At 45.9% G+C, this 19,510-nt stretch overlaps 1 protein-coding gene across 1 annotated transcript in view; it reads right to left on the bottom strand.

The window, feature by feature from the left end:
- The window catches only part of CEMIP (cell migration inducing hyaluronidase 1), a 171,811-nt gene extending 165,421 nt beyond the window's left edge, over window positions 1–6,390 (bottom strand). Inside the window, exon 1 of the mRNA XM_005560260.4 lies at window positions 6,144–6,390. The gene's annotated coding sequence lies outside the window, so the exon portion shown is untranslated. The remainder of the gene's footprint in view (window positions 1–6,143) is intronic.
- Window positions 6,391–19,510: the final 13,120 nt, after the last annotated feature.

The following is a 19,510-nucleotide window of genomic DNA, read 5'->3' as shown; positions in this document are numbered from 1 at the left end:
GGAAGAAAGGGGTTTAGGCCTTTCTGAGCTTCTGACTCTCCTCATATGCCCTCAGTGAAGCTTCCTCGGATCTCCTCTGGCTGAATTTATGGTCTTCTTCATTCCTCCAGCAGGTCTTCTGCCCTCCACTCCTCCTGACTAATCTGTCCTAGCCCCCATCACCCTGTACAACAACTTCTGACTGGGATGTCTGTCCCCTCACCAGGCTGTTAGTTCTTTGAGAACAGGAACCATGTATTCAATTGCCTTCTCAGTGACTCATTCAGGGCCTGCCTCATAGAAGATTATCAAAAACTTTTACTCAACTTATTTTCTGCTTCCGACTGTGGTGGTGGGTGACAGAACACAATTGCACACCAGTATCTTGGGCTACCCAGAATGTACTGGTGATGACCAATTCATCCTCCCAGGAGTGCCACAGGGAGGGAGTTGAGGAAGGTAATTAGGTCTTAAATTTCATTTTCAGGTTCAAAAAAGAAGAAACTGTGATCTTTGGAGTCTAAAATAGTTGTTTAAATGTAAACATGCATTCTCAGTGTCTGGAGCCAGAGTTAGATGAAATTCCCCAAGTGATCTCTTAATACCACCAAAATTACATTCAAATGCCTCTGCCAGGCAAAGATAAATTGCCATTTGCACAACGATTTTGCACTTAAAAGTAGCTCGATCCAGAGAGCTTTGGAAAATTTATTATGACAGGGAAAAGTGGAAACTTAAAGGGGGCCAAGATATTTAGTCTGCTGATAAGATGGCTTAGGGGCGACAATAATTATCTCCAAGAATTTTAAGGGTCATTATAAGGTCATTAGGAGGGCACAGACCAGCTGGGCTTCCTCAACTTGGACAACAGGAACTGACTTAAATTACACCAAAAAGAATTGGAATCAGAATCACAGAAAGTCATCAATGTCATAATGACATAGGCCCCCACGGCTTGAAGGCAGCTCTGTGAACCAGCAGCATCACCTGGGGGCATGTTGGAAATGTGGACTCTCAGGTCCTATCTCAGATCTGCCAAATCATAACTCTCACTTTAACATGTGCTGCTATGATTTGCTGGCATATTTTAAGTCTAAGAAGCACTGGTCTAACCTAACCCCACTAGAGAAGTCGAGGAACCTGCCCAGGTCCTGGTTGATAGTCCAGGCAAGGAGTACAGTCACAGTGACTGGCACCCATAAAGCAGTCCCCAAGGAACACTCCAATGGTTCCCATCTTTCCTGACTGGCAGAGCCACAGAAAAGGGTGCCTGTCCTCCAGGCCACTGTACTTTCCTTGTCCCAAGGGCTGGGTGCATACCTTACAGCCACAAAGACTCTGGAGAACAGCATGAACTCCTCACCTCAGAGAGGGCCAAAGAGTGCAGCAGGCTCCTGGGGAAGCCTGTGGCCCTCTCCCCTCTGTGCGATGTCTAAAAACAGGTGAGACAGCAATCTGGCATGGACACCTTCCATGCCAGAACAACTATCTAGATGTGCTTTCTCCGTAACAGAAAATGTCTAATGGTACGGCTCTGCTACTGACAGGAGAGAAAGAAATTCACAGGGCTTTCAAAGACCTGGTCTTCAAAGGTTTTCAAAGTCTGGGCAAAGCACTTTAAACTGAAGTTGCATCTAAACCCATGATACGACTGCCTTTCCAGAAGATTCAAAGACATTCTAGTGCAAGGAGCTAGGCTCTCCAGCTCCTTGCTCTGAGCGGGTGCCTGTGCAAGGAAGGCCTGCCTGCTTGTGCTCCCCAGGGCTCACTCACCTGCAGGGGTGGGGAGGGAAGGGTGGATTCAGATTCCTGGAGTCAAGCTGAGCCTAGGCACAGGCCCTAAAAAATAACAGGGGCAGAGAGGAGTAGTAGCTCCTCTCCCTCTGGGTGGGCTTGTGTGTTTCCTGACACCAAGGGAACTAAGCAGACAGCAAATGTATATTTGATGACATTTCTCTGCAAACAGCCTCCCTTCTGAAGAACCAAGGTTGAACAAAGCCTAGTGCCAGGGCACACAGAAGAAAAAGAAGAACTAGAGGGCCTGCCAGAGATGATAAGATGGCCCCCGAAGAGAGTGGCTAAAGCAAAGAGGTACAGTTCTAATAAAAGTCACCATGATAGTCACCATCCTACTCAAATTAGCAATGTTTCCACCTGCCAGACTTTAAGGAAAGGGGGTCAGGCCCAGTTGAATAGCTTACAAAATGGTATAAAGGAATCCACCACTGAGAAGTCTCCCCTGGTACCCACTGCCACTTCCAGCCTCCTGCCAACCCAACCAGATACAAGAGAGTAACAATGTGATCCTTTCCTATTCACTGTCCAAAGGAAGCTGAAACTGCCTCCAGATAAGGGCCAAAAACCAAGCAGTGAGAGATAGCTGATGCTTTACCCTGATAAGATCAAACATCTGGGTATGTGCCATCATGTAGAAAGAGATGTGTAGTCCAGACTTTGAAAAGTCTATGCATACTTCGAAAAGATATGCAGTCTTGTGGATGTAGCTCACAAACTTAACTTTGTCCCCATTTAGGAACCCAACCTACATGTTTGCATTTCTCTTTTGAACTATAACTGCAAATGCAAATTGCATTTAATCCATCAAATTGTGATGTTCTGCCAATACCACAGCAGGTGATAAAAAGAGGTCACTTAAGCAGCAGGCTTCAAAGGAGGCTGATGAGAATAATTGAATTCACCCCTTCCATCCTGCTGGCCTTCCCCACTGAATGCCACTCTTGCCATTTGATCTGTCTGTCCTGAGGATTCAGGTACTGCTGCAACAGGCAGAATGCCACAGGACTGATGAAGAGCTCGTTTCTACCACTTCTCATGACAGTTCCTCCCCTCCTTGGCCCTTCACTCCAAGAGTGTCCTGAAGTTCAATAGTTTTCTTACCAGAAAGCCAAATGTATGCTGGAAACTGGAATCTGCATAGGAGTCCACAGAAGACAGTCAGGAATTCAAGGTCATCCAAGGCCCCATATCCTCCTGCTCCATTCATGTCATCAGTAATCTCATAGAAAGACTCTGAGCATCCGTAGCATGTATTCTTCGACTCCAATCCTTTTAGATGGAAGAAGCTATGATTCCTTCTGCACTATTAAGAGCAGAAGGAGGAGAAGAATAAAAATCTAAGAGCACCAGAATGTAAAACTGACAGGGATAAAAACACTCACATGCGCGCACACACACACTTTTGTGAAAAAAAAACTCTAACTGGAAGATTGGGTACTATACAATTGCATTCTCCAAACTTCTGTGGTGTGTCATGTATTAGTGATGTCTACCAGACAGAACCCTGAAATGCAGAGCTGGAGGAGACCCTCCAGTCCAGCCGGGATCAAGTAAGTGCCCACTGCTCTGGGCAGAGCAAGTGTCTTGGTCAGAATCTCACACCTAAGCAAGGCTCAAGCATGAAGTAAGGTGCTTCCTGCTTGGCAATGACCACTCAGTGAACCCCTGGACAAAGTTCCACTCCATAAAGCTTTCATCCGGGAGTGATCTAGAAACCAGGCCTTGGAGGCCACTCCCCATCAATACCCAAGAGTACTTCACTCCCAGAAAGACAACAAAGCCTCTTAGAAGACTTTGCATTCTCGTGAGAGAACAATCAGGAAGAACTGATCATCTGAACCAGAGGGCTGTGATAATATTTTGAAAATGACTTACTTTTATCTTTCCTCCAAGTAGTATAGGTAGGGGAAAACAGTTGACTGATTTTTATCACATAAAAATTCTTCCATTTGTCTTTAAATAAGAATTTTTTTTGCATTGTGATCAATTCCAGAATTTTCATCAATTCCATCAACAAGTTCTTGGATGCAAAATAAAGTGAAGATGGAGCCCCTATCAAACAGTTACTAGGTTAAGAGAGAGGACAAAGGGTTGGTGAACATAATTCAAAAGAAATGCACAACTGTCTTTAAAATATACCTGTAATTGCTACCATTTTAAAAGATTTCTCTGTGCTCAGCACTGGATTAAATGCTTTACGTTGTACCAATTACTGTAATTCTCATAGCAACCTTACAAGATGGGATTGCATTATTCCCAGTTTACAGATCAGCAAACAGGCACAAAACATTTGAGCAATTTTCCAAAAGTCACAGATGCTGTCTCAAAATTTTTTTATAAGAAGTGTTTAATTGTTTTTACTCTCCATGGGCCTTTGTCAGTCACCAAAAAAGCAGACCTGGGTTTCTTGTAATTTTGAAATAAAGGAAATACACACTTCTGTATGGGTGGAAATGACAAAAAGAGCCCCATCCAGTGTCATTTCTTACCAGAGGAGGGAGACCTTTAATTTGATGCACAGATTAAACCCTACAGGTTTTTCCACCCTGTTTCAAGTAACCAACTTGAAAAGTCATCTACTGGGCTAAAGAGGAGCCTTTGGAAATTGCTTTAAGAATGTCATGGGCTTTGAACAAAACTGTTAGGATCAGAAAAGCATACTTGCTTTTGCAAATACATCCGGTTGCATTCTCTATAAACTTGTTCTATTTGATTTCTTCTCCATTCTATCATTAATCACGAAACTAATATATCCTCCCAATACCATATTTACTAAATAAATAATTTAATTTGATGGAACACATGAACCTGTGCCCTACACAGAAAACAGTTTGAGCCGGATCCCTAATTATGTCTGGCATAATTGTATCTGGCATTATCTCACTGCCTGGGTCGGATTCTCAGGGGTCGCACTTCCCTAACAGCTCTGAGGGGTCTCCGTGGTGTCATAGAAAAGCCAGAGAACCACAGAGTGCCCCCGGGAGGTCCTGTAGAAAGCCACCTGCCGACTCAGCTAGGACGTGGTCAGAAACCAGAGACTCCTGAGGACTGGGCTGCCTCCTGAGTGGTAATAGTCGAGGGCCCCCTCGGACTATCAGTCCGTTTCCTCTGTCCCAGCGCCCCAACGCCTTGTGTCTGGGAAGAAAGTGCACGACTTCCCCAGAGACCCAGGGCCACAGACCCCGACTGGAGGAAGTGGCTGGGAGCTGTCCATGGTGGCGTCGCGCCTGGGCACGCAGAGCCGCCGGCTCACCGCCCTCGGGCGCGCCCTGGATCATTTTCCAGACCGCAGGGATGGAGAGACGCGCTCCCCGGCTCACCGTCCCCGGGATGGGGCTGCAGCCAGGCACTGGCTCACACATCAAAAGGTAGTTTTTAAAGGGAGCTCTCACCTGTGGGTAGCGTTGGCTGCTTGGAGAAGGACTCAGGACCTCAAACCCGGCAGCTGGCGGAGATCCTTGGGACTGCCGTAGCGTCCGACACTTGAGGAACAGCGGCTGTCGCGGAGAGTGTCTGCGGCTGAGGACCCAGGGCGCATCGCGCTCCTCTCTCATGAGCACACGCATCCCGCGGGGTCCATTCCAGAATGTCACTGGCCCTCGTTCCCGGCGAGCGGGAGACCTGGCTAGCGCTCAGCCAGGACTCTGCCTTTCCTCCCAACCTAACGCGACCTTTCTTGCAGCCGACGTCCTTTGCCAGGGACCACCAAACCTTCTTCCAGTGATGCCACGTATGGAATCTCAGTCTAAACATCAGCAGAGGACCCCGGGTTCATCTAACATTGCAATTGCCTCAGCTCGGCCCCGCGCCAGCGCGTCGCTGGGTGCCTAGCGCTGTCCCGGAGGCATTGGGAGGCGAGGAAAACCGGGAGGAAGAGCGTGCTGAGGCAGGAGCAGCAGGGCGCAGACCTGTTGCTAGGCGCACGCCCGCTAGCGCTCGGCCTGAGCTGGCTCCGAGTCGGCAGGACACCGAGACCCGACCCTTGTGGTACTCCCTCCTCGGCGAGACACTCTCCCGGGCTCAAGCCCCAGGTGCCATTCAGAGGAGGAAAAATCTACGGAAAGCAGGAGTCTGCCCCCTCTGGATGCCTTCTGGGGACTCCAGCGCCCCCCGGCACCTGCAGCTTGTAAAGCATCACAAGATCTCAGAGAAATCCCACAGAGGTCAGTGCCAGAGGCGTGTGCCCATCAACAGACGCATGGACAAACAGACAGTCAGAGCACAGCACAGGGTGGACAGACAAACAGAAACTGAGGCGGGCAACGCTTACCCTATGCCGGGTGGAGGCCCGAGCCCCCGCTTTTTACCTTCCTACCATGGCATGGGCCGTCAGCTCATCCCTGACGCCCCCAGCCAGGCCCTCTTACCTCTGGGTCGGTGGCCGAGACAGTGTCAAGCCTCGCGGGCCAGGAGCGCAGCGGCCCCGGGCGTCTGGTCGCTGATCGCCAGGCGCCGCGAGCACCCGGGGCGTGGGCAAGCGAAGTGGTAGCTCGTCTGGGAAATCGGGGTTCAGACCCTGGCCGCACTCAGCTCCGCTGGCTCCTCGCGCCGCTTGCGCTCGCCAGGCTCGGTCCGTTTGCACCGCGCTGGGCTCTGCTTGCGCGCCAGCTCTCCGGTAGTCAGCCGGAGCTGCCGCTTTTATAGCCACTTTTACTGACTCCTCCCCCGCGGAGCCCCTGACGCCCGCGCGGCACCGAAGCTCCCTCCCTCGCCCCCCAGTGAAGCTTCCCTCCACGCGCCCCCGCCTTGCCCAAGTGGGGCGGGGGCCCTGCGCCCGGGTCGGACCGGGGCGGGCTCTGGCGGCGGCTCTGGGAGACGCAGACCCGAGCCCGCGGAGCCCGGGTGCGCGGAGTCCCGCCCGCAGCAGCCAGGTGAGGGCGCTGGAGGACAGGACTCCGTGGAGCGGCCTCGGCGGACCGCGGAGAGCAAGTCCCCGGGCCTCCAAGGAGCCAGGGTCTCCCGTACCCCGCTCGCGCCCCGCGGCGTCCTCCGAGGCGAAGAGGCAGTGGACCACAGGAGAAAAGGTCTTCGCCTGCCACAGAATCTCCGCGAGTCGGGGTCCCAGGCTAAGTCTCAGGATCTCTTTTAACTCAGCAGCAAAAGAGTGGCCTGAGAGATTTTGGTATTGGCCTAGCAGTTCATCTGAGAGGAAAATGCGTGGGTGTTCAATGAAAGCCACCTTGGTTTGAAATTGGATTCAGACCCTTCCCGGCCTCAGTTTCCTCATCGGGAAAACGGGTTCTGTGATGCTTCCTCACTAGAATGGTGAGACTTAAATGGGATCAGTAAAGTCCAAGTTCTAGGCACATAATAGGTGCTCGGTAAGTTAGAAACATTTCCTGTGGGTAGGAGGGCTCTGTGCCTCTTTAATTGGACAGGCCAAAGTTCTGAAGGGTCAAAGCAAGAAGGTGCGACTGGTCTAGACATTCCCCTGCCAGAGGAAACAGTATCAGTAGGAAAAGTCCATCACAACACATCCCGAGGGCATATGGAGACTCCTCTCAACTCTACCGCTAACCTACTGTGTGACCAGGGCCAGCTACTTCCCCTGTCTGAGTCTCAGGGCGGTTTTTTTGCAGGGAGGTGAGGAAATCTGTAAAATGAGGGCGTTGATACCTGCTCTCTGCCCCTTCCACTTTTTAGAGTGTGACTCAGCCCCCTTTCCTGGTTAGCAGAGGCCTCCTAGAATATACATTTCTTTCTTCCTTCCTGGCAGTGTTTTCTGAGAACCACCTCCTCAGGCAAGGTCTCCATTCTGTGCGGTACACACTAGCTTCGGGAATCTAGGTCTGGACTTTAAGGCCAGGCTGTGGTCGGCAAAAGCTGTGGAAGTCTGTAATCATGTCCCCTGGGCTAAAGCAGAAGCGTTTGTCACCTGGTTAAACCGGGAAGTCCTGCAATCCACCTCTAGGCCTTTTCCAGAAAGCTGAACTTGATCCTTACTGGGGATGGCAGTCAGGATTCTCAGCCCTTCTTTGATTTATTGGGAAGTAATGAACTGGATCCAAAGGCAAGCCCTCCTCCCCAGCCTTTTCTTTCCAGCCGAATAAACTGGAGCCCCCTCCCTGCCCTCAGGGCCCCTCCCCAGTCCTCACCATGATTCCTGTTTATTTTTTTCTTCCTTAAGGAGCCCCCGGAAACCAGACACACAAACAGTTGTGTGTTAGGGGTTTGGGGGGGCTGGGCATTTGGCCCAAATGGAGAAAGGTCGGCCTTGAATCAGCCTTATTTGGCATGACATGCAGGATTTTCCATCAACAGACAGTAGATTTGAGGCCTGAGTGGAGCCAGACAGCTCTCTGGTGAGGGGCTGGCTCCACAGGCATCTGGGAGATGAAGTGGTAAAGGCAGGGTCCTGTCTAGGGATGGGCCCTGAGAAGTGCTTTGTCATGTTTTCTCAAAGCACTGAAATGCCCAGCACATTCCTCTTGTATCCAGTTTTCTTTATCACAGACCGATACCCAGGAGAAAAGAGCAATGCTGATGAATTACAAACAGGCTCCGCATGTCTAAAACCAGATTCTCCAGCCATTTCTCTATTCAGCACTACCATTCAGCATTCAGTGATGAACGGGGCGAGCCGGGTAATTCTTTATGGATAAATATAGCAACATGACACTGGCGGATTTACTACCCACACTTCCCCAATCCAAGGTCTTGCTCTTATAAATGCAGAGACACGAAAGAGCTGGTCAGGAAAGGTTGTGTTGGTTTTCTGGTTCTTGCCGAAATCTCCCAGCAGAGAGTCTCCAGAGAGAAGGGAAATGCCCATCAATGGTGTGACCTCCCACCCAGAAAGCCTGCCCTTCCTCCATTCTTTGCATTTGCCTCCAGCCCACCTTCCTCAGGTGGGATACAGTCCCCTCAGCTACATCCTTGTGCAGTAGAATGGCCTGCCTGTTCACTGTTGCCTCAAGCTGCCCAAGTCTGGCATCCTCAGTCTGCTGACAGGATGCCACATCTGTTCCCTAAAACAAGGACCTTCACACTCCACCTGCTGATCAGCAAAGCCAGCACCTGCCCCTACAGTAGCCTGCCTTATTACAGTTTAAAAGGTTGGCCACACCTGTGGCTCCATAGGCCAAGTCTCCAGACCCAGTTGTCCAGGAAAATCTGGAGTAAATGCGTGGGGGACAAGGAGAAAAGGGAAGCAGGATGTAGTTAGGGTAGTGTGTGAGTGGGCTGTGGGCCTCAAGGTTTCCAGCAGACCCACAAAAAATTAAAACTGAATTGGGCATCTTGGAGAAACAACTCACCAATAATGAGCATATTTAAGTTCCACCAACAGGGGTCGCCCTTAGACACTGGGCCTGAAAAGGGAAATTCCCAGGCCTGGGTCCGGAGGCCAGATTTCCAGCCCTCAGAGCTGTTGGATTCCTGTCTTGGACACAGAAGAGGCTGCCGAGCTGAGGAGAGCCAGGTCCTCAGTTTTTCTGGTGAGTGAAGGCCTGTGCTGGAATTTATGACAGCAAATTCCAGCTCTGAAAGTGGATTTCTACATCTTCCTCTTCAAACTCACCATCACTCTAGAGAAAGATCTCTTCTTTCCTGTGTTTTATTTATGTCTAAAACATAGGTAAACGGTGTATATATGATGTCTTATTATTATTTATTTCCTTTTTTCTCATTGCAAAAAGTCATACATGTTCCCTGTAAAAAAAATCAACCAACCAACCAACCTTGAAAAACTTAAACAACGAACGAAAAGAAATTACCTAACATCAAACATAATGTATGTACATTACAAAAGCTTGAAAAACACAGAAAAACACAAAGGAAAGAAAAAATTACTTCTACTCAAAAATTATTTCTGTTAATTTCAGTATATAGTCAAGCATTTTTCCAGGTATAAGTTATATATATAGTTGCACAAATAGATAACTTATGTAAGTGTTCCATAAATGTTCAATAGCTAGCTCAAAATTACTCTCTTCCATCAGATTGCATGTTCTGAGAGGGCAAGGGTTATGTCTCTCAAGTTCCTTCTACCCTATAGTAACTCCTATAGTGTCTAACATAAAGTCCACGTGTAGTCCACTGTCAAGGAATGAATACACGAATGAGCGTTTCTTACAAAAATAACATACATGCAGTGGAAAAGGAGACCCAAGTGGTTTACCAAACATTTGAAAAGATGCTCGACTTTGCACATAAATGAAGAAATACAAATTAATACTATGATGAAATACCTGTCAGGCTGGCAAAAATCCAAAAGTTTGATACAACCTCTGCTGCAGGGGAGGCCAGTAGGGGTGGAGAATAAACCTTTGCATACATCACTGATGAAAGCTTACATTGGTACAACCTGTGAGGGCAGTTTGACAAGATTTAAGAAAACATACACAATGTTTGACTCAGCAGTTCCAGGAATTTATCTTACAGCTGTAATGTGTGAAAAGAATAGCACCAGGTTATACATTGTAGCCCTATTTTTAATAGTAAAACAACAACAAACTAGCCTAAGGGCCTAGTAGTAGGGCTAATTAAATAATGTTGCATCTATATGATGGAGTATTATGCAGCTGTTTAAAAAACGATTAAAATAAATTTTTTTTTTTTTTTTTTTTGAGACAGAGTCTCACTCTGTCGCCCAGGCTGGAGTGTGGTAGCACAAACTCAGCTCACTGCAACCTCCACCTCCTGGGTTGAAGTGATTCTCCTGCCTCAGCCTCCAGAGTAGCTGGAACTGTAGCTGTGTGCCACCTCACCCAGCTAATTTTTGTATTTTTAGTAGAAATGGGATTTCACCATGTTGGCCAGGCTGTTCTCGAACTCCTGACCTCAAGTGATCTGTCCAACTCAGCCTCCCAAAGTGCTAGGATTACAGGCATGAGCCACTGTGCCTGGCCAAGAATAGGGTAAATTTTATATAATAAAATAAAAAATTAAAGTGTGGAGCAATGTATATAGGATATGTCTGCACACTGCCACTTGTGCAAAAAGAAAGGGGAGGAAAAATACTCTGTATTTGCAGTTATTTATGGATGCATAGGAAATTATCTAGAATGACACACAAGAAACTAATAATATGGTTTCCTATTTGGCAATTGATTTTTCTTGAGGGGTGGGAAGATGGAAGAGGGGTGGGAGGTCAACTTTTCCTTATGTGCTTTTTTGTGATTTTTTTCTTTTTGAACTAAGTGAATTATTACCTAGTCAAAAATTTAAAACTGGGTGTGGTGGCCTGAGCCGATAGCCCCAGCTATTCAGGAAGCCGAGGCAGAAAAATCATTCAAGGTTGTGGTGTACTGTGATCAGGGCTGTAAATAGCCACTGCACTCCAGCCTGACCAACATGAGAGACCCTGTCTCTTAAAAAAAAAAGGAAAAATGTAAATAATTTTTAAATGCCAAATTGTATATAATAATAAGCCTGTTTTTTCACTTAATAATATATCAAACACATTTCCCTGCATTTTAAATCTCTTTTCAAAAAATTTTTAAAACATTTATTCATTTTTTAGCTTTTTTTTTTTTTTTTTTTTTTTTTGAGACAGAGTCTCGCTCTGTCTCCCAGGCTGGAGTGCAGTGGCCAGATCTCAGCTCACTGTAAGCTCCGCCTCCCGGGTCCACGCCATTCTCCTGCCTCAGCCTCCCGAGTAGCTGGGACTACAGGCGCCCGCCACCTCACCCGGCTAGTTTTTTTTGTATTTTTTAGTAGAGACGGGGTTTCACCGTGTTAGCCAGGATGGTCTCGATCTCCTGACCTCATGATCCACCCGTCTCGGCCTCCCAAAGTGCTGGGATTACAGGCTTGAGCCACCGCGCCCGGCCCATTTTTTAGCATTTTTAATAAATTTTTTCCTTGTTTTAATTTTAATCTATTTATTTATTTATATATTTTGAAACCGGACTATGAGACTGGCTAATTTTTGTATTCTTGGAAGAGACAGGATTTCCCATGTTGCCCAGTCTGGTCTCGAAGTCCTGGGCTCAAGCTATCCACCTGCCTCCACCTCCCAATGTGCTGGGATTACAGGCTGAGCTGCCACGCCCAGTCTTAAATTTCTTTCCACATTATTTTACAGTGTCATGCCATTTCCTAAAATGGACATAATTTATATAATCACTCCCCTGTTACTGGTTTCAGCATTCTGAACACTCCCATGTGTGCATTTCAGGAAAATTTGGGCACTTCTCAAGAGTTCTTATTTCTTTTTGCATGGCACATGTGAAGGTATGCTTCAAGACCCAACTCAAATGTCACTGTCTCTGGGAAACCTTTTCTGATCTCCCCAACCCTGCATGTCTTCCATTACCTCCCCACCTCCAGCTGTGAGCACTGGAGAATAGGGATGCATCTTACCTATCTTTCTGTTCCCAGCACAATGACAACCTGAGTAGATGCTCAGTAGACCTACAAATAAACATTTCTTCGTTACAATTCATACAATAATCCCAAAGAGATTTTTTAAGACAGGAGTCTGTCTTAAAAAATAAAATACAGTTGAGCCGTGAACAATGCGGAGTTAAGGGCACCAACTCCCAGCACAGTAGAAAATCCAAGTATAACTTTTGACTCCTCATACAGTGAACTACCGATAACCTACTGTTGACCAGAATCCTCACCAATAACATAAATGTATTTTGTATGCTATGTGTATTATATACTTCATTCTTACAATAAAAGAAGCTACAGTAATGTTATTAAGAAAACCACAAGGATGACAAAATACATTTATAGTACTGTACTGTGTCAATACCATAAGTTTACATGTCTGTTTTCAAGATGAATCCTCTGTCTGAAATGTCAGGAAACTGCAGCTGCAGACTGCAGTCTATGACACGTATCAAGCAATTCAACTTTTTCTTGTAATGTCATGACTTTTCTTTGCTTTTTTGGAGCCTTTCCAGCTTCAGTAGAGGCATGGTGTTATTCAAGGTTTACGGTATTGCACTAAAGAGGATGAAAAATACACAAGAACCACAAGAGATCACTTTCCATTGAGATCCGCAATTTACTGGAGAAACAATTGCTCATGCGGAGATGATTAGCGTCACAGGGCGTTTTAAGCGGATACTCACAACACTTGAGCTCACCACAATAGCCACAGGAGGTGACTATGAAATCATTACAGTAGCACAGCGTGTACTACAGATAATTTTATGCAGTTATGGTTTAATATTACATCTTTATGTTTGTATTTCTTTGGACTTACAATAGTGCCATGTACGGTCTATAAGTGTGTGCATAAGTTTTGATAAATTTTAACTTTCTATACTAGATATGTGTATATTTTATAGTAGTAAATAATAAAATAGATTAGTATCTACACATATTTTATGCATTTGTGACATGCCTAACTTTTTCTTAATTTTTTATTATTTCTAGTCTACAAGGTTCATCTGAAAGTATTTTCAAATTGACACAAACCTCCAAAAAATGTTCTAATATATTTATTGAAAAAAATCCATGTATAAATGAACCCATGTAGTTCAAACTCAGGTTGTTCAGGGGCCATCTGGATAGGTAAAATGCTGTTTAGGTACTCTAGCTCATCCACAGATAATCAAGGAGTAGACTTGCCAATACCCTTAGCTACAACGTGCACGCCTCATGGTTTCAATGACAACAACATAAGCATAATTTTTTTTATAGTGCCATGAAATCCTTTACCTTCTTTTCTTTTTTCTTTTCTTTTTTTTTTTTTTTTTTTTTTTTTTTTTGAGACAGAGTCTCGTCCTGTTGCCCAGGCTGCAGTGCAGTGGCGCAATCTTGGCTCACTGCAAGCTCCGCCTCCTGGGTTCACGCCACTCTCCTGCTTCAGCTTCCTGAGTAGCTGGGACTACAGGCGCCTGCCACCACGCCCGGCTAATTTTTTTATTTTTAGTAGAGATGGGGTTTCACTGTGTTAGCCAGGATGGTCTTGATCTCCTGACCTCATGATCCACCCATCTCGGCCTCCCAAAGTGCTGGGATTACAGGTGTAAGCCACCGCGCCCAGCCTACCTTCTTTTCAAAGCATACAAAGTGCACCAGCATGGGAATGGGCTGTATTTAAGCTGTCACTAGATCAGTTTCTGCTCTCAGGCAATTCCCTTCCCCTGTGTGATGCTTATTTTTACATGTCAACTTGCCTGGATTAAAAAATACCTAGGGAGGGCTGGGTGTGGTGGCTCACGCCTGTAATCCCAGCACTTTGGGAGGCTGAGGCAGGTGAATCACAAGGTCAGGACTTCAAGACCAGCCTGGCCAATATGGTGAAACCTCGTCTCTACTAAAAATACAAACATTAGCTGGGTGTGGTGGCGGGCACCTGTAATCCTAGCTACTCAGGAGGCTGAGGCAGAAGAATTGCTTGAACCCGGGAGAAGGAGGTTGCAGTGAGTCCAGGTTGCGCCACTGCACTCCAGCCTGGGCAACAGAGCAAGACTCCATGTCTAAAATAAACAAACAAAAAACCTAGGGAGCTGGTAAAGCATCCCTTCTGAATGTCTGTGAGGCTGTTTCCAGAGGAGATTGGCATCTGAGTTGGTGGACTGAGTGGAGAAGATCCACCCTCAGTGTGGGTGGGTACCATCCAAACAGCTGAGGGCATGGATAAATCAGAAAAGGAGACAAAAGCATTTTTCCCCCTCTCTTTCTCTCTCTCTCTCCAGGACCTAGAACATTCACCTCCTCTTGTCCTTGCAGATGTGAACTTCAGCCTCTCCAGTCTTGGGACTCCAGGACTTGTACCACTGGCCCCTTGGTTCTCAGGCCTTCGGTCCCCAACTGAGAGTTACACCATCAGTTTCCCCAGTTCTGAGGCTTTCGAACTTGGACTAGGGCACCCTACTGGCCCCCCAGGGTCACCAGCTTACAAACAGCCTGTGGTGGAACCGCTCAGCCTTCATAATTGTGTGAGCCAATCCCCCTCATAAATCCCCTCTCATATATCTATACCCAGTCATGCATAACTTCATGAGGGGAATACGTTCTGGGAAATGCGTTCTTAGGCGATTTCATCATTGTGTGGATATCATAGCATGTACTTTCACAAGCCTAGATGGTCCAGCCTACTACACACCTACGCTATATGGTATAGTCTATTTCTCCTAAGCTACAAACCTGTACAGCACATTACTGTACTGAATACTATAGGCAACGTATCTAAACGTAGAAGAGGTCCAGTAAAATTATAATATTATAATCTGGCTGGGTGTGGTGGCTCATGCCTGTAATCCCAGCACTTTGGGAGGCTGAGGTGGGCAGATCACTTGAGGTCTGGAGTTCAAGACCAGCCTGGCCAAGATGGCAAAACCCCGTCTCTACTAAAAATACAAAAAAATTAGCTGGGCCTAGTGGCGTGTGCCTGTAATTTTAGCTACTCTGGAGGCTGAGGCAGAAGAATCACTTGAACCCAGAAGGCAGAGGTTGCAATGAGCCGAGATTGCACCACCGCACTCCAGCCTGGGTGACAGAGTGAGACTCCATCTCAAAAAGAAAATCATCATCATCATCATCATCATCATCATCATCATCATCTTTTGGGACCACTACTGTAGTTCATCATTGATTAAAACATCATTATGAGGCACATGACTATATATATAAGTATTTTATATACATATTTAATTTTCTGTCTCTCCAGAGCATCCTAATACTTCCTGGACTGCCTAAAATGAATTAAGTGTATGAAATGAAGGATTGCACTAATTTGGATGCTGCAGACTGATGGCCTGTAGCCCACAGGGCTGCTGATGTGGTTGGTTTGGCCCGTGTGGTGTATGTATGTGTCGCAGCAATGTGACAGCCTCTCCAAGTCAACACATTTACTCAGCGTTACCTCCCACATGGCTCACCTCATGTGTTTACAATGTATACCCCTGTAAGTGTCAGAGGGGTGACCTCTGGACTGAATCCAACTTTTGCCTGGAGTTGTGGAAGGAAGAGGCCGCTGCTCTATAGCAGCTTGGCAATGGGAGAAGTGAACACAGCATGCTGCTGATCTCTGCAGAGTTTTGTGGAGTGCAGGACTTGGAGGCTGGCCGACTCAGCGGTGGGAATTTTTAGGGAATAAAAAACCTTTAGAAGCATGGTCCCTGGAGGGAGGCTGTTGCTGATTGGCTGGCCTTCGGAAGCATGTGTACTGACAGAAGGAACTTGTCACTGAAGGGCTGGGGCAGCTTTAAAAGCAGTTCTCACTTATTACTATGAACAAAGAACAGTAAGTCTTTTCCTTTCTAGGAAATACTTCTAAAAACTCTTTCTAGAGCAATTAATTCTCAGTAGGATGCCTTATTTATTTAAATATAGCATGAATCAGATCAAATCACTTGAAAGGCTTGTTATTACAGCTCATTGCAGCCTTGATCTCCCAAGGCCAAGCAATCCTCCTACCTCAGTCTCCCCAGTAGCTGGGACCACAGGCACGCACCACCATGCCCAACTAATTTTTTTATTTTTTGTAGAGACAGGGTCTGACTATGTTTCCCAGGCTGGTCTTAAAATCCTAGGCTCAAGAGATCCTCCCACCTCAGGAGTGTCAGAGCATTTGAACCAGAGCCACTCCATCTTGAACAGGGGCTGGGTAAAATAAGTCTGAGACCTGCTGGGCTACATTCCCAGAAGGTTAAGCATTCTTAAGTCACAGGATGAGATAGGAGGTCGTCAGGACTGGTATCACAAGATAAAGGTCACAAAGACCCTGCTAATAAAACAGGATGTGGTAAAGAAGTTGGCCAAAACCCTCCAAAACCAAGATGGCAGTGAAAGTGACCTCTGGTCGTCCTCACTGCTCACTCCTCATTATGTGCTAATTATAATGCATTAGCATGCTAAAAGCCACTCCCACCAGCATCAATACAGTTTACAGATGCCATGGCAACATCAGAAAGTCATCCTACGTAGTTTAAAAGGGGGAGAAACCCTCAGTTGCAGGAATTGCCTACCCTTTCCCGGAAAACTCGTGAATAATCCACCCATTGTTTAGTATGTAATGATGAAATAACCATAAGTATATTCAGCTGAGCAGCCCATGTCGCTGCTCCTCCTATGGAGTAGTCATTCTTTTGTTATCTTACTTCTCTAATAAACTTGCTTTCACTTTACTCTATGGATTCACTCCGAATTCTTAATTGCGCAAGATCCAGTAACTGCCTCTTGGGTTCTGGATCAGGACCCCTTTCCAGTAACAAAAGTGCTGGGATTACAAGCATGAGCCACTGCACCCAGCCTTAGAATCTGCATTTTTTTTTTTTTTTTTTTTTTGAGACGGAGTCTCGCTGTGTCTCCCAGGCTGGAGTGCAGTGGCGTGATCTTGGCTCACTGCAAGCTCCGCCTCCCGGGTTCACGCCATTCTCCCGCCTCAGCCTCCCAAGTAGCTGAGACTACAGGCGCCCGCCACCACGCCCGGCTAGTTTTTTGTATTTTTAGTAGAGACGGGGTTTCACCATGTTAGCCAGGATAGTCTCGATCTCCTGACCTCGTGATCCATCCGCCTCGGCCTCCCAAAGTGCTGGGATTACAGGCTTGAGCCACCGCGCCCGGCCAGAATCTGCATTTTTAATGAGTTTCCAGGTGATGCTGCTGGTCTAAGGACCACATTCTGAGAACCACTAGAATCCAACATGATAGGATTTGTACTTAATTATTGGTCAAGAAAATATTTACAAAATAGGATACCAGTGAGTCCAAAAATGCTGTAAAATGAATTTGTAGAATGGCTTATTAATCATAAACGTTAGAGAAGAACCATCAATGTGTAGGTGAAATATATTTATTTCATTTACAGATAATGGTTAGAAAGTATAAATTCCAGGATATATTGCAGTAATTCTTCCTCTCTTCTCCTCTCCTTTTCCTTACCACCTGCCTACTCCCCAGAAATTTGTGGCCTACTCCATGTTGGGTAATTTCATACCAGATATTTGTCAAGGACTCTCCTAGTTTTGTGATTCTGTATTTGTTGCAAATCCTGACTGGGCACATGAACTCTTCTAGTCAAAGTATAAGCCACGTCAACAAGCTGATGTAATTTGCAAATACAGGAGGCAAGCAAGTTTACGAAACAATTGGTGAGTGGTGTTCGTGTTTCTGTATGTCTCTGTGTGTGTGAGAAAGAGAAAGACTGACTTGTGAAATTACCCTAAAACTGTTCCCTTTTATATCAGTTGAAGTGCTGGATACTGTCAGGCCATTCTGGTTCTTTTAAAATCAACCATTTTGCTGGAGAAATATACGCTGTCTTCAGAAGAAAAGCTGTGCATGCTTGTGTTTGCATTGAGACATTCTGAGGGGAGGGCACTGGTTCTAAATATGTGGAAGAGAAATGAAAACACTTCCTGTGTTTCTAAAGATAAAAATTTTTACAAAGAAAATTCTTACTAAAAAAATTAAAAATCAAGGTGTACCGTTATACACAAAAGGCATTCTTATGCATGATTCAGGGCCTGGAATGAATCAAGTTTCAGTACACATTGAATGAATGATGCCATTTCCCATACATTTCCAAGAGGCTTTTTATTAATGTGCTCATGGGGAAAATCCTTTCAGTAGAGAATAAAACATTCTGTTTCTCCAGATGATTAATAGCTAGTATTTATTGAGAGCTCAGTATGTTCTAGGCTCATATAATCCTCACATTAATGTTATGAGGTAAGTAATAAATCATCCTTACTTTACAGGTGAGGAAGCACAGAGAGGTTAAATAATGTCCCTGTGTCACAGCTAGTAGCAGGTGGAGCTAAAATTCAAGCTCAGGTAAACAAACGTCACAGATACATGTCAAACCACTACACTCTCATCCTCCCAAACGCCTAAAGACTTGACACCCTTAATCACTTTCTCAGCATTTTTGTTGTTGAGAAAAACAAAATGTGTGTAATACACTGTGTGCTACAATTTATTTTTTTATTTGCTCACTTGTTTATTGTCTGTTTCCTCTACTAGAATATAAGCTCCAAGAGGACAGGAGCTTTGTTCACTGCTGCATCCCCCAGAACCAAATTGAATGTTTAGAACCAGAAATATTTGTTGAATTAATGAATGCGTGAGTAAATTCTATCCATCAGTCAGCTTGGCAAATAAGGTCTGTTTAAGAGAATGTGGGCCAGGCGCGGTGACTCACGCCTGTAACCCCAGCATTTTGGGAGGCCGAGCCAGGTGGATCACCTGAGGTCAGGAGTTCGAGACCAGCCTGGCAAACATGGTGAAACCCCCATCTCTACTAAGAATACAAAAATTTCCTGGGCATGGTGGTAGGTGCCTGTAATCCCAGCTACTCAGGGAGCTGAGCCAGGAGAATCGGTTGAACCCGGGAGGTGGAGGTTGCAGTAAGCCAAGATCATGCCACTGCACTCCAGCCTGGGTGACAGAGCGAGACTCTGTCTCAAAAAAAAAAAAAAAAAAGAATGTGTATTATATTTTTTTATTGTTCATTAATTATGCACCAAATGGTTTTTTTTTTTTTTTTTCCCCTGAGAGACAGGGTCTCACTATGTTGTACAGGCTGGTCTTGAACTCCTGGCCTTAGGCGATTGCCCAGTGACCTCAGTCTGCTCTTTTTAAATTGTTTTATTTATTTATTTATTCTCGAGACAGAGTCTCACTCTGTTGCCCAGGCTGGAGTGCAGTGGCGTGATCTCAGCTCACTGCAACTTCCGCCTCCTAGGCTCAAGTGATTCTCCTACCTCAGCCTCTAGAGTAGCTGGGACTACAGGTGCCCACCACCATGCCTGGCTAATTTTTGTACTTTTTCAGTAGAGATGTGGTTTCGCCATGTTGTCCAGGCTGGTCTTAAACTCCTGACCTC

Source organism: Macaca fascicularis, chromosome 7 (genome assembly GCF_037993035.2).
Source record: "Macaca fascicularis isolate 582-1 chromosome 7, T2T-MFA8v1.1".
In the NCBI taxonomy this organism is placed as follows: domain Eukaryota; kingdom Metazoa; phylum Chordata; class Mammalia; order Primates; family Cercopithecidae; genus Macaca; species Macaca fascicularis.
The sequence above is the reverse complement of the archived record's forward strand: the minus strand, read 5'-3'. Positions and strand labels throughout refer to the sequence as shown.